The 10,718-nt window shown below is 50.4% G+C and overlaps 1 pseudogene; it reads left to right on the top strand.

Moving 5' to 3' along the window:
- Positions 1-9,670: 9,670 nt before the first annotated feature.
- LOC146066075 (U2 spliceosomal RNA) lies at positions 9,671-9,890 on the top strand (annotated as a pseudogene).
- Positions 9,891-10,718: the final 828 nt, after the last annotated feature.

The following is a 10,718-nucleotide window of genomic DNA, read 5'->3' on the forward strand; positions in this document are numbered from 1 at the left end:
AAACCTCAAGTCTCTCTACATGGTGGCGAAGGTTTCTAAATTTTGGATGGAAACTTTAAGGACTATAATCCTAGCCCTGGAACCGGGGGATTACATGCTCTCCCTAGACATCCGGGACACTTATTTGCATGTCCCAATCCTACCAGCACACCAGAAATACCTAAGGTTTGCTATTCAAATTCGTCATTTCCAGTTCCGGGCTCTTCCATTCGGCCTAGCCACTGCCCCAGGATTTTCACAAAAATCATGGCAATCATGGTCACTTTCTGAGAATCTGAGTGTTTCCATACCTGGACAACCTACTATTAGTGGCCAAGTCCAAGGAAGTCCTGTTATCTCATCTACGGATAACAATCAGGACTCTCCAACTTCACAGTTGGCTCCTCAATGGGGAAAAATTATCACTCATCCCATAACAGCAAATGCGGCATTTGGGAGCTCTCCTCAGTCGCTGCGAATGTCTCTTCCCGGGGACAAGTGCAATTCCCTGCAATCCTGAATTTGGTTGGTATTGCATAGCCCCTCAATCTCAATCCATTGGTCAATGAAGGTTTGGGCCTGAAGGTGTCAATGTTCGACATGGTACAGTGGGTGCAGTTTCATTCTCGCCCCCTCCAACGCCTCATTTTTGGCAAAATAGGACAGACATCCTCAACATACCAGGCCTACCTTTCTCTGGTTGACTAGAAGTGAGAACTTCTCTTCAATGGTGGCTACAAATAGACCATCTGACTCAGGGGCGTCCCTTCTGGTTCACAGAGTGGACAATCCTCACTACCAACACCAGCCTGCAAGGCTGGAGGGTGGTAGTAGAATCCTGATCCTTGCAGGGCATGTGGATCACTCCAGAGACATGCCTCTCCATCAATGTGTTGGAGCTTCGGGCAGCTTGCAACGCTCGGATCCGCTCTTCAAGGGAAACCGGTCCAGATCAGATCGGACAATGTCACGGCTGTGGCGTACATAAATCGCCATGGAGGTACTTGCAGCGCAGCTGCTCTCCAGGAAGTCTCCAGGATCCTCACCTGGGTGGTACAGCACCTTCTGGCTCTGTCGCCAGTCTTCCTCCCAGGAGTTCAAAATAGGGAAGCAGACTTCCTAAGCTGTCATGACATCCATCCAGGGGAATGGTCGCTTCATCCATAGATCCTCAAGCCATCTTCACAGATGCCCTATCGTTTCCATGGAATTATCATCTTCCATATGCCTTTCCACCAATATCCATGATTCCTAGGATAATCAAGAATTTCAAATCGGAAGGCAGGAACCTCATCCTGATAGCTCCGGCCTGGCCTTGCAGGCACTGGTATGTGGATCTTCAACAAATGTCGTTCCAGCCACCCCTTTCTTTACCCCTTTGGGGGGGGGGGGGAGACTTACTGAGTCAGGGACCTTGCCTGCACCCGGACATTGAGCGCCTGTCATTGACGGCATGGCACTTGAAACTACGTTACTGACAAGTAAGGGTTTCTCTTCCAGAGTAACCAGGACCATGATTCAGGCGTGCAAGCCAGAATCATCCAAAATTTTCTATCGGTTACGGCACACCTACTTTGCGTGGTGTTCAGCTAGGAAGTACGATCCAAACATTTTCAAGGTAGCCAGAATTCTGGCATTCCTACAAAAGGGCCTTGACATGGGACTTAAGACTGACGTTTTTGAAGGTCCAGTTCTCGGCTTTATCCATCCGGTTCCAGAGGAAAATAGCTTTCTTTCCGGATGCCCGTACTTTCCTACAAGGAGTGTTACATATTCAGCCCCCGTATGCTCATCCTACAACACCGTAGGACTTATCTCTCGTGTTACAGGCTTTGATCAAGCCTCCTTTCAAGCGCTTCAAGCGGCGGATTTCAAATGGCTGAAAGCCAAGACCGTATTCCTCTTGGACATTACTTCTGCCAGAAGAGTTTTGCATTTGTCAGCTCTCTCCTGTAAAACACCTCTCCTCATATTCCATCCAGATAGAGCAGTGTTGAGGACTAAACCATCTCACCTTCCAAAGGTAGTCTCCAAATCCCACATCAATCAGGAGATTGTCGTTCCAGCATTCAAGGCAGAAAATCTCTCTGAAGAGGAACGCTTACTGGATGTGGTCAGAGCTCTGACCATTTACCTTGACCTTACTAATACGGTCAGAAAATCTGACTCCCTTTTTGTGGGTTTTGGATTTGTGTGTGCTATCTCCAGACATCACTATTTAATCAGTACACACCAGGAATACAATACGCGTCTTTCTATGTGTAATAACTAGGGCTCCTGGATTTCCGGGATTCTCCCGGATTTGGTGGCAACAATCCAGGAGGCTTTTCCAGTCACTGGAAAAGCCTGGACAGCCTCCCGCTTCGGTGCTGCTGCTGCCCGGCGTACATCGTCGGCATTCAACCCACAGCGGGTCGCAGGCAATTACCTCTAACAATGCGGCAGTGATCTCCCTGTGTCCTCATACAGCGGTGGCCATTTTCTTGTGGTTTGTACTCAGCTCTCAGACTCCCCCTCAGCTGTAGCCATAGACTATTTTCTGTCAGGGGCAGAGTGGGAGGACCTGTGTTACCAAGGAAACGTTCCTTCCTGGTGTGCATGGCAGGCAGGAGGTAGAGTGCTGCAGCTGGCACCATGTAACCCCAGGTATTATATAGTAACAGCATAGTAGTGATTGGGTGTGAGCCATAAGTGCACTTACATAGGAGCTGCAGTAAAACACCAGGTGTGTGCTATTACCATAACCCCCCCCCCCCCCAGCTGGCTGCTACATTGTTCTGTCCCACTGCTCTCACACTGGATGGCGTCGTCCATAACCCACCCCTAAAGCCCCACCTATCTGCAACACACACACACACACACACACACACACACTCTTTCACACCCAGCGGCATTGTTCCACCCCCATTTCCACCATGTATAGCTAATGCCAGCCAGGTGGCGTTCTGTGTAATGGGCATTATGGTGTGTGGCATTATAATGGCCATTTTTTGGTCTGATCGCGGGCGCACTCCAATCGTAGCCCCGTCCTCTTACTGAATTAGGTTCCGCCCACTCGCTTGTTGTTGTGGTGGTGGTGGGGGTCTCCAGGAATCGATAATGGCTGAGGTGGCAACCCTAGTAATAACCCGAATACCTGTGCAGTTTTTCTGTCTACATTCTATAACTGGGGGAAGGGGGATGCTACTCCTGTGGGCAATGTGTGCATAAGCAGCCCAAGTCCTGTGGGCATTATGTGTGTAAGGGGCGCTACTCCTCTGGGCATTTTGTCTACCTTTACCTGGTGCAGTGTGTCTTAGGGGGTCTACCTGGCACCGGTGTGGTGTAATGTGAATAAAAGGATACTACTGTTTGGTGTAATGTGAATTTGAACAATATGTAATAAACCCTTCCCCATGTCCCTAAATTTTGGTATGCACTATCCCGGTTTTCATGTTAGGGGAAGTCGGGCACCAATTCCATTTCTGGCACAAGGCACCAAAATGTCTAATTTCGGCACTGTTCTGACCCTTCTCCGGGGGAGTCCTCTGAATGTGGATCTAGGTGTTAGGACATTTTGCAAGTTGGATGCCTTCTTTGTACTATATGGTTTCCACAAGTGGGGCCAGCCTGTGCCCAAGCAGATGATTGCACGCTAGCTCTCTTCCACTATGCGCCATGCTTACGTGGATCCTACTGTAATGAGGGCATATTCTACTAGATCAGTAAATACTTCATGGAGGTGCTACAGTGGAAAAGTTCTGTAGGGTGGCGACATGGTCATCTGCTCATCCATTTCTACAGTTTTATACGTTTGATACTTTTGCTTTGGAGAACTCTGCTTTCTCTTTCCTCCACAAGGTGACACTGGAGAGTTACAGTGGGGAATAGAAGGACGACCACAGGGAGCTTGGGCACTTTAGAATAAATTAACAGTGACTAACTCCTCCCCTTCTACTTCCTCTCCTAGGCAGTCTTAGCATGTGCCCTACGGGAGCTGGGTGCATTCATTGCTCACTCCTGGGCTTTTTTAAATTTACTTGATCTGCAATCAGCAGGAGGACAGGCAGGTAGCCCCCTGTCCCTACCTGCCTGCGACGAGGGCGCTGTCAGCAGGTCCGGTCGCAGCTGCATGCAGCTTGCCTCGGTACCCGGCTGCAGGACCTGTCAGCACGCCGCACCCAACAGCCGAGGCAGGGGTAAGTATAACGCTGATCCCCTGTTAGCGGGGGATTCAGCGAAAAGATGCGGCCATGCACTTTTAAATACAGCGCCATAAACGAGGAGCGGAGCATAGGCGCGCGGCATGCTGGGCACTTCCGCTTCCTCCTTCTTCAAGGTGTGGCAGCCATTGAAACAGCAGCGTGATCCGCGGCTCTCTCCAGGCGGCTGAAAAGTGCAGGTGACCCTGGTACAGTGAGTCACAGCGGGACATAGGCGGTCAGGGCGGCTTGGAAAGTGTCCAAAAAGGTCCCTTAGCCAGCGCAAGTTATATTTATATACAGTGCGCATCTCTGGCTTGTGGCAGACTCTGCCTTGTATACCTCCTCTCCTGTCCGGTGCTTAACCTCTCTCTCTCTCTCTCTCTATTGAATGATTGATGAGTGTATGATGGCTGGTGGAGCTCCTAAAAGTTTGCTTGCAAAAAGTGCAGCACCAAGTTCACCCCACACGCTGAGGGCACCATTTTATGTCCCCCATGTGCTGCAGCCCCAGTTCCCCCTCCTTCAACAGCGGGGCAGGATACTCCTGTATGGGCTTCCCAATTGTCCAAAGTGATTTCTCAGCTGGCTTCTGAGTTATCTGCAGCCAGACAAGACAGGGATGCAGCCAGGGATCAACAGGGTTGAGGGTCTGTCTAGAGCATTACATGCAGAAACCCCAGCACCCCCTCCCCCTAGACTGGCTCCTGCTAATAGGATTTTTCCTCAAGTCCCTCTGTTAGATGATACAGATGATGACATGCCAGATCTAGAGGAGGGCGAATTTAATGAGCCTGAGGCTCCAGTTCTACAGGACACTGATGTCCCCTCTCAGGGTTTAAAGAACTTAATACAAGCAGTCCGTTTAACCCTCAATGTCTCTGAAGAGGAGAGGCCTGCTGCGCGTCCCTCAGTTTTTGCTAAAAAGCAGAAACAGTCTGCATTCTTTCCAGCCTCAGAAGAGCTGGATGATCACCTTCAAAAAGCTTGGTTACACCCTGACAAAAAGTTTCAGGTGTCCCAAAGGTTTTTCACTTTCCATCCCTTTCCTAAGAATGCTAGGAAGTCATGTGAAACACCCCCTGCTGTAGACTCTTCGGTATCACGCTTGTCTAAAAAGACAGTACTGCCCATACCAGGAGCCTCTACCCTCAAGGATGTATCTGACAGAAGGATTCGGCATGAAAAACCGGCGGTCGGGATCCCGGCGTTCAAAATCCCGACGCCGGAATCCCAAACGCCGAAATCCCGACAAGGGGGGACCTGGATCGCCCCCCCCCCCTTGCGGGCTCGCTGCGCTCGCCACGCAGAGCACTACAGGCTGCCATTCACAAACTCAGGGACATATGGGTGGTTATCCCAGACTCGGAAAGGTCAAAGGGATTCTATTCAAGCCTGATTCTGGTTCCCTAACCGGACGGCTCGGTAAGGCCCATCTTGAATTTGAAACAGCTCAATCCGTTTCTGCGGTTCACCCGCTTCAAGATGGAGTCTCTGCAGTCAGTCATTGCAGGCCTGGAGCCGGGGGAGTTTCTCGTATCCATCGATATAAAAGATGCATACCTGCACATCCCCATCTGGCCGCCTCACCAGGCCTACCTGCGGTTTGCCGTTCAGAGCTGTCACCTACAGTTCAGAGCCCTTCCCTTTGGCCTCTCATCTGCGCCACTTTACCAAAGTCATGGCAGTCATGATGGAAATACTCAGGGCTCAGGGAGTTACCATTGTCCCTTACTTGGACGACCTTCTGTTGAAGGCTCCGTCCAAGGAGATCCTGCTGCACAACATCCAGCTGACATGTCAGACTCTGGAGTCCCATGGCTGGATGCTCAATATCCAGAAGTCGCAACTGACCCCCCTCGCAGAGGATTCTGTTCCTGGGGATGACCTTGGCACCGTCCAAAGAAGGGTTTTCCTCCCAGGGGACAAGATATTGTCTTTGCAGGAATCGGTTCGCCTGGTGCTGCAGCATCGGAATGTATCAGTCCTACTCTGCACAAGGCTGTTGGGAAAGATGGTGGCCACATTCGAGGCGGTGCAGTATGGCCGTTTTCGATCTCGCCCCTTCCATCTGTGTCTGCTCCACCAGTGGTCAGGTTCGCATCTTTTTCTTCATCAGCGAATCACCCTTTTCCATCAGGCTCGAGCATCACTAGCGTGGTGGCTCGACTCCAGCAACCTGCAGGAGGGATGGAGGTTCGCCATACACAACTGGACGCTCCTCACCACAGACGCCAGCCTCGGGCTGGGGAGCTGTCACGCTGGGTCTCCACTTCCAGGGACTGTGGACGCCGGAGGAAGCACAGATGTCCATCAATGTGCTGGAACTCCGAGCGGTGTACTACGGCCTCCTTCAAGCGGAAGTCATTCTCCGGAACAAGGACATCAGAGTGCAGTCCGACAACGCCACGGCTGTGGCCTACATAAACAAACAGGGAGGCACTCGCAGTCGTGCAGCGATGAAAGAAGTGAAGAGTATTCTGCTCTGGGTGCAGGAGCACGCGGGGGCCGTGTCTGCCATTTTCATACCAGGCGTGGAAAATTGGGAGGCAGACTACCTCAGCCGATGAGACGTCCATCACGGAGAGTGGTGTCTGAACCCCCAGGTCTTCCAGACCTTGACTCGTCGGTGGGGATGTCCTCAGATAGACATGATGGCCTCCAGGCACAACCATCAGTTGCCCCGGTACTGCGCTCGGACAAGAGATCCTCAGGCAGTGGCAGTGGACGTTCTCACCGCCCCTTGGACGCATCAGTACCTCTACATCTTCCCTCCATTGCCTCTCATCCCTCGGGTTCTACAGAGAATCCGCAGGGAGTCAGTAACAGTGCTGCTCATTGCCCCGTACTGGCCTCGCCGGTCGTGGTACACACAGGCCTGTTAGTAGACGAGCCGTGGCCTCTTCCACTCTGCGACGACCTGCTAACACAGGGTCCATTCACCTGTCCAAACTTACAACATCTACATTTGACGGCATGGCTGTTGAGAGGTCCATTCTGAGAAAAGCAGGGATTCCGCAGGCAATGATCCCTACCATGATAGGGGCCAGAAAACAGGTTACCTCGGTGCATTATCATCGCATATGGAGGGCCTGTGTGGCCTGGTGCGAGACCAGGAGGGTCTCTCCTGTGAATTTCAAACTGGCCCGTTTGCTTTTGTTTTTACAAAAGGGCCTTTCCTCAGGACCCCGGCTGGGGTCCTTGAAGGTACAGGTATCCGCTCTCTCTCTTTTTTCCAGAGAAAGCTGGTGCTTCTTCCTCAGGTTCAGACTTTCTTCCAAGGGGTGTTGCGGCTGCAACCTCCCTTCAAGCCCCCCACAGCACCGTGGGACTTGACCTTCCTCCAGTCCTCCCTGTTTGAACCCATGGAGGAAGTGGACCTAAAATCTGTCACTTGGAAGACAGTCTTACTGCTGGCTTTGGCCTAGCCCAGAAGGGTGTCAGAGCTGAGTGCTCTCTCTTGTAAGGCACCCTTCTTGCGTTTCCACGAGGATAGAGTGGAGCTGCGCACCTCTAGTGTTTTTCTCCCAAAGGTGGTCTCGGCATTTCACATTAACCAACCTATTGTGGTGCCGGCCTTTCGGGAGGAATCAGATGAGTCTAGAGCGCTGGACGTGGTCCGGGCCTTGCGCATATACGTTGCCAGAACGGAGTCTGTGCGTAAGTCAGATGCACTTTTTGACCTTAATGAATCCCTGCGTTCTGAATGGCCCGCCTCCAAGCAGGCCCTGGCCAGGTGGATCAGGCTGACAATTCGTCAGGCTTATGTGGCTTCCTCTAGAGTGCCACAGTCTTCTATCTCTGCCCATTCTACACAGTCGGTGGGTACCTCCTGGGCAGCTGCCCGTGGAGTTTCTATTCAAGATCTATGTAGAGCGGCTACTTGGTCTTCCTCAAATCCGATTCCTCTGTTATACAGTGAAGTGGAATGAGGAGGATATGATCGGGTATACACAGAAATCCGCGGTGGACTCCTGCATGTTATAAAGTTTGCACATCATTATTGTATTGGATTATATGTATTTTATTGGATTGTATGTGTTTTATATGTTATTCTTGATGCAATTTTTATACTGTCCCTGTATAAGCTGTTATGATGAATTTTGGATTTTAGACATTATTTATTTTGGCATCCATAATAAGTAGTACCAGCCTGGTTTTTTCACCCACCCGGAATTGGGGCAGGATGGTTCCCACCCCCAAATGAGTGGTTAGGGTATATAAACCATGCACAGTGATGCTATTAACACACCCTGAGGAAGAATTTACTTTGAAACGCGTTGGTGTGGTGTGGGTGAGGTACGGACAACTTCTTGTTAAAGACCTATTCCATCGGTCCCACCCCTGGACATTCCCCTCTGATCCGGAAGAGTGAGTTGTCTTTGGGTATAGTCTTGGAGTTTTCCGTCCCTCTCCATACTGACTTTTTATCAGTTCTTTTTGGACTTTGGACTTTTTGGATTTTGTGGAATTTTTATATCATGTTTTAATAAACCACTTTATACTTGGAAACCTCTTGACGTTTGATGTTGGATACCTGCTTCGCATCCTGGGACACACTAAAGAAACCCTGATAGGAACATAGGGCCTTGGTGCCAGGTCAGTACGGTTTTTAACTTACTAATTGTGGATAGCAGAACAAACGAAAGGTTTTTGAAGATATAAAAGATACCATGATGTGCATATAGGGAATAACTATCAGGTCAGTCACGTTGGTTCACAACTCATTCCACTTCACTGTATAACAGAGGAATCGGATTTGAGGAAGGCTTAAAAGAAACCTTGTTTTGCATATAGGGACCAACACCAAGGTCAGTGTGGTCCCATGGGCAACACACCCCATGAATATATCCTAAATTGATTGCAGGACAACACCTAGAAGAATAGACCAGCGCTGGGAAGCTACTCTATAATTTGTTCTTGTCTGTATCTTTAGGAGTGGTGCTCCTGGTTAGCGACCCAGCGGCGGTCTTGTTTAGCGCTGTTAAATCGAGAAAAAAACTCCTTTTTGAACGGCTACTTGGTCTGGCCGCAGGACCTTTGTCCGATTTTACAAATTTGACACATTTGCGGAAACTGCTTCGCGGTTTGGCCGTTCTGTGTTAAGGGGCTCTCAGCGTCATCCCACCCGTGTTGGGAGCTCTGGGACATCCCCACTGTAACTCTCCAGTGTCACCTAGTGGAGGAAAGAGATTTTGAACTTACTGTTAAATCCTTTTTTCAGACTCCATAGGTGACACTGGACGCCAACCCGACACTGTCTCTCTTTTATTGCTGTTTCAGGTTTGATCAGTTACCAGATGTTATGAGACTTTTGGACTTAGCCTTAATTCTAAGTTTTCTCAGCAATTATGTTGTGTTCATTCTGTTATGAGTGATGTTTTTCAAACTATGTTTTCACTCTATGTAAATGTGTGTGTGACTTTTTATGTTATGTTTAACCTCCTCTTGGAAGTGTGTTTTTCCTTATTTCCAGCTCCCACCGGGCACATACCTAGAGTGCCTAGGAGAGCACTTCTCGGCCTTTTGGCTAAGATCAAGTGTAGTATCTGTTCTTATCAGTGGGTATGGACTGGCCTCTGGCAGAGAATAGAGAAAGGCTGGACTGAGTAGCTGCTCTGATGGGCGGAGGGTGTGGGACCCCTCTTTTTTGCCTGGGAGTGGTGAAAAGTCTGGCTGAGTACCTTCACCTCTGCCTTTGGTAGGAGGTGTTGTTTCCGTAAATCCACTGGTAAGAGGGGGGGAGAAACACTGGGCCTAGTAGTTTGACTCTCTTGACGGGGTTCGTAGCCCCCGAAGGATGAGACAGCGAAAGACTCAGTCTAGTATCCATTCCCAGGGAGCGGAGAAAAGCTGAGACCGAGTAGATTGGTCCAGGTCAGGGGGAACCGTGCCTCCGGCCTGGGCATAGCAAAAAGCTCAGCCTAGTATCTTAACCCTGGGAGCGGAGAAACACTGGGACTGAGTAGATTGCTCTTCCGAGGGGGGTGCAGCCCCTAAGGGAGTCTTTCGGAAAGCCCAGTGGAGTACCCATTCCCATGCCAGGGGCTGGAAAGTGCCTGCTGTTGAGACAGAGAAACACTTGGTCGGACACTGACTGGCTGGCTGCTTGGAGTCCGAGGCTGCACTGTGCCCCCGGGGAAACTCGGGGGTGCCGAACATGCACGGGTGATCCCAAAATCACCATGCACTAGTAAGCACTAGCACTGCGCACTTCCCTCTAGGTTAGCGCTGCACGTCCTTACCTTGTCCTTTTGGATGGGGTAGGACAATTTTTCACACCCCCACCCTGGCCTTCTGGCTAGGGTCCTTTATTATTTATTTCTCTTCCCCTCTCACGTTCGTCACTTTTCACGTTCCTTGTTTTTTGTAGTTTTGTCACTTTTTTTGGGTAGTGTGGTCGACCCTTTCGGGCCTTCCATTTCCCCAATGTGCCGAAGCTCTCGCCTTTTGGGGAGAGCTTCGTGCCCCCCGAGGACAATCCCAAGCCGCAAGGCGGAGGGAAGTCTACTGAGGGTCTCTCCAAACCTTCGGGTGCGGAGGACCCACCGTCCTAAC

Source organism: Crinia signifera, chromosome 3, assembly GCF_055691185.1.
Source record: "Crinia signifera chromosome 3, ASM5569118v1, whole genome shotgun sequence".
Classification (NCBI taxonomy): domain Eukaryota; kingdom Metazoa; phylum Chordata; class Amphibia; order Anura; family Myobatrachidae; genus Crinia; species Crinia signifera.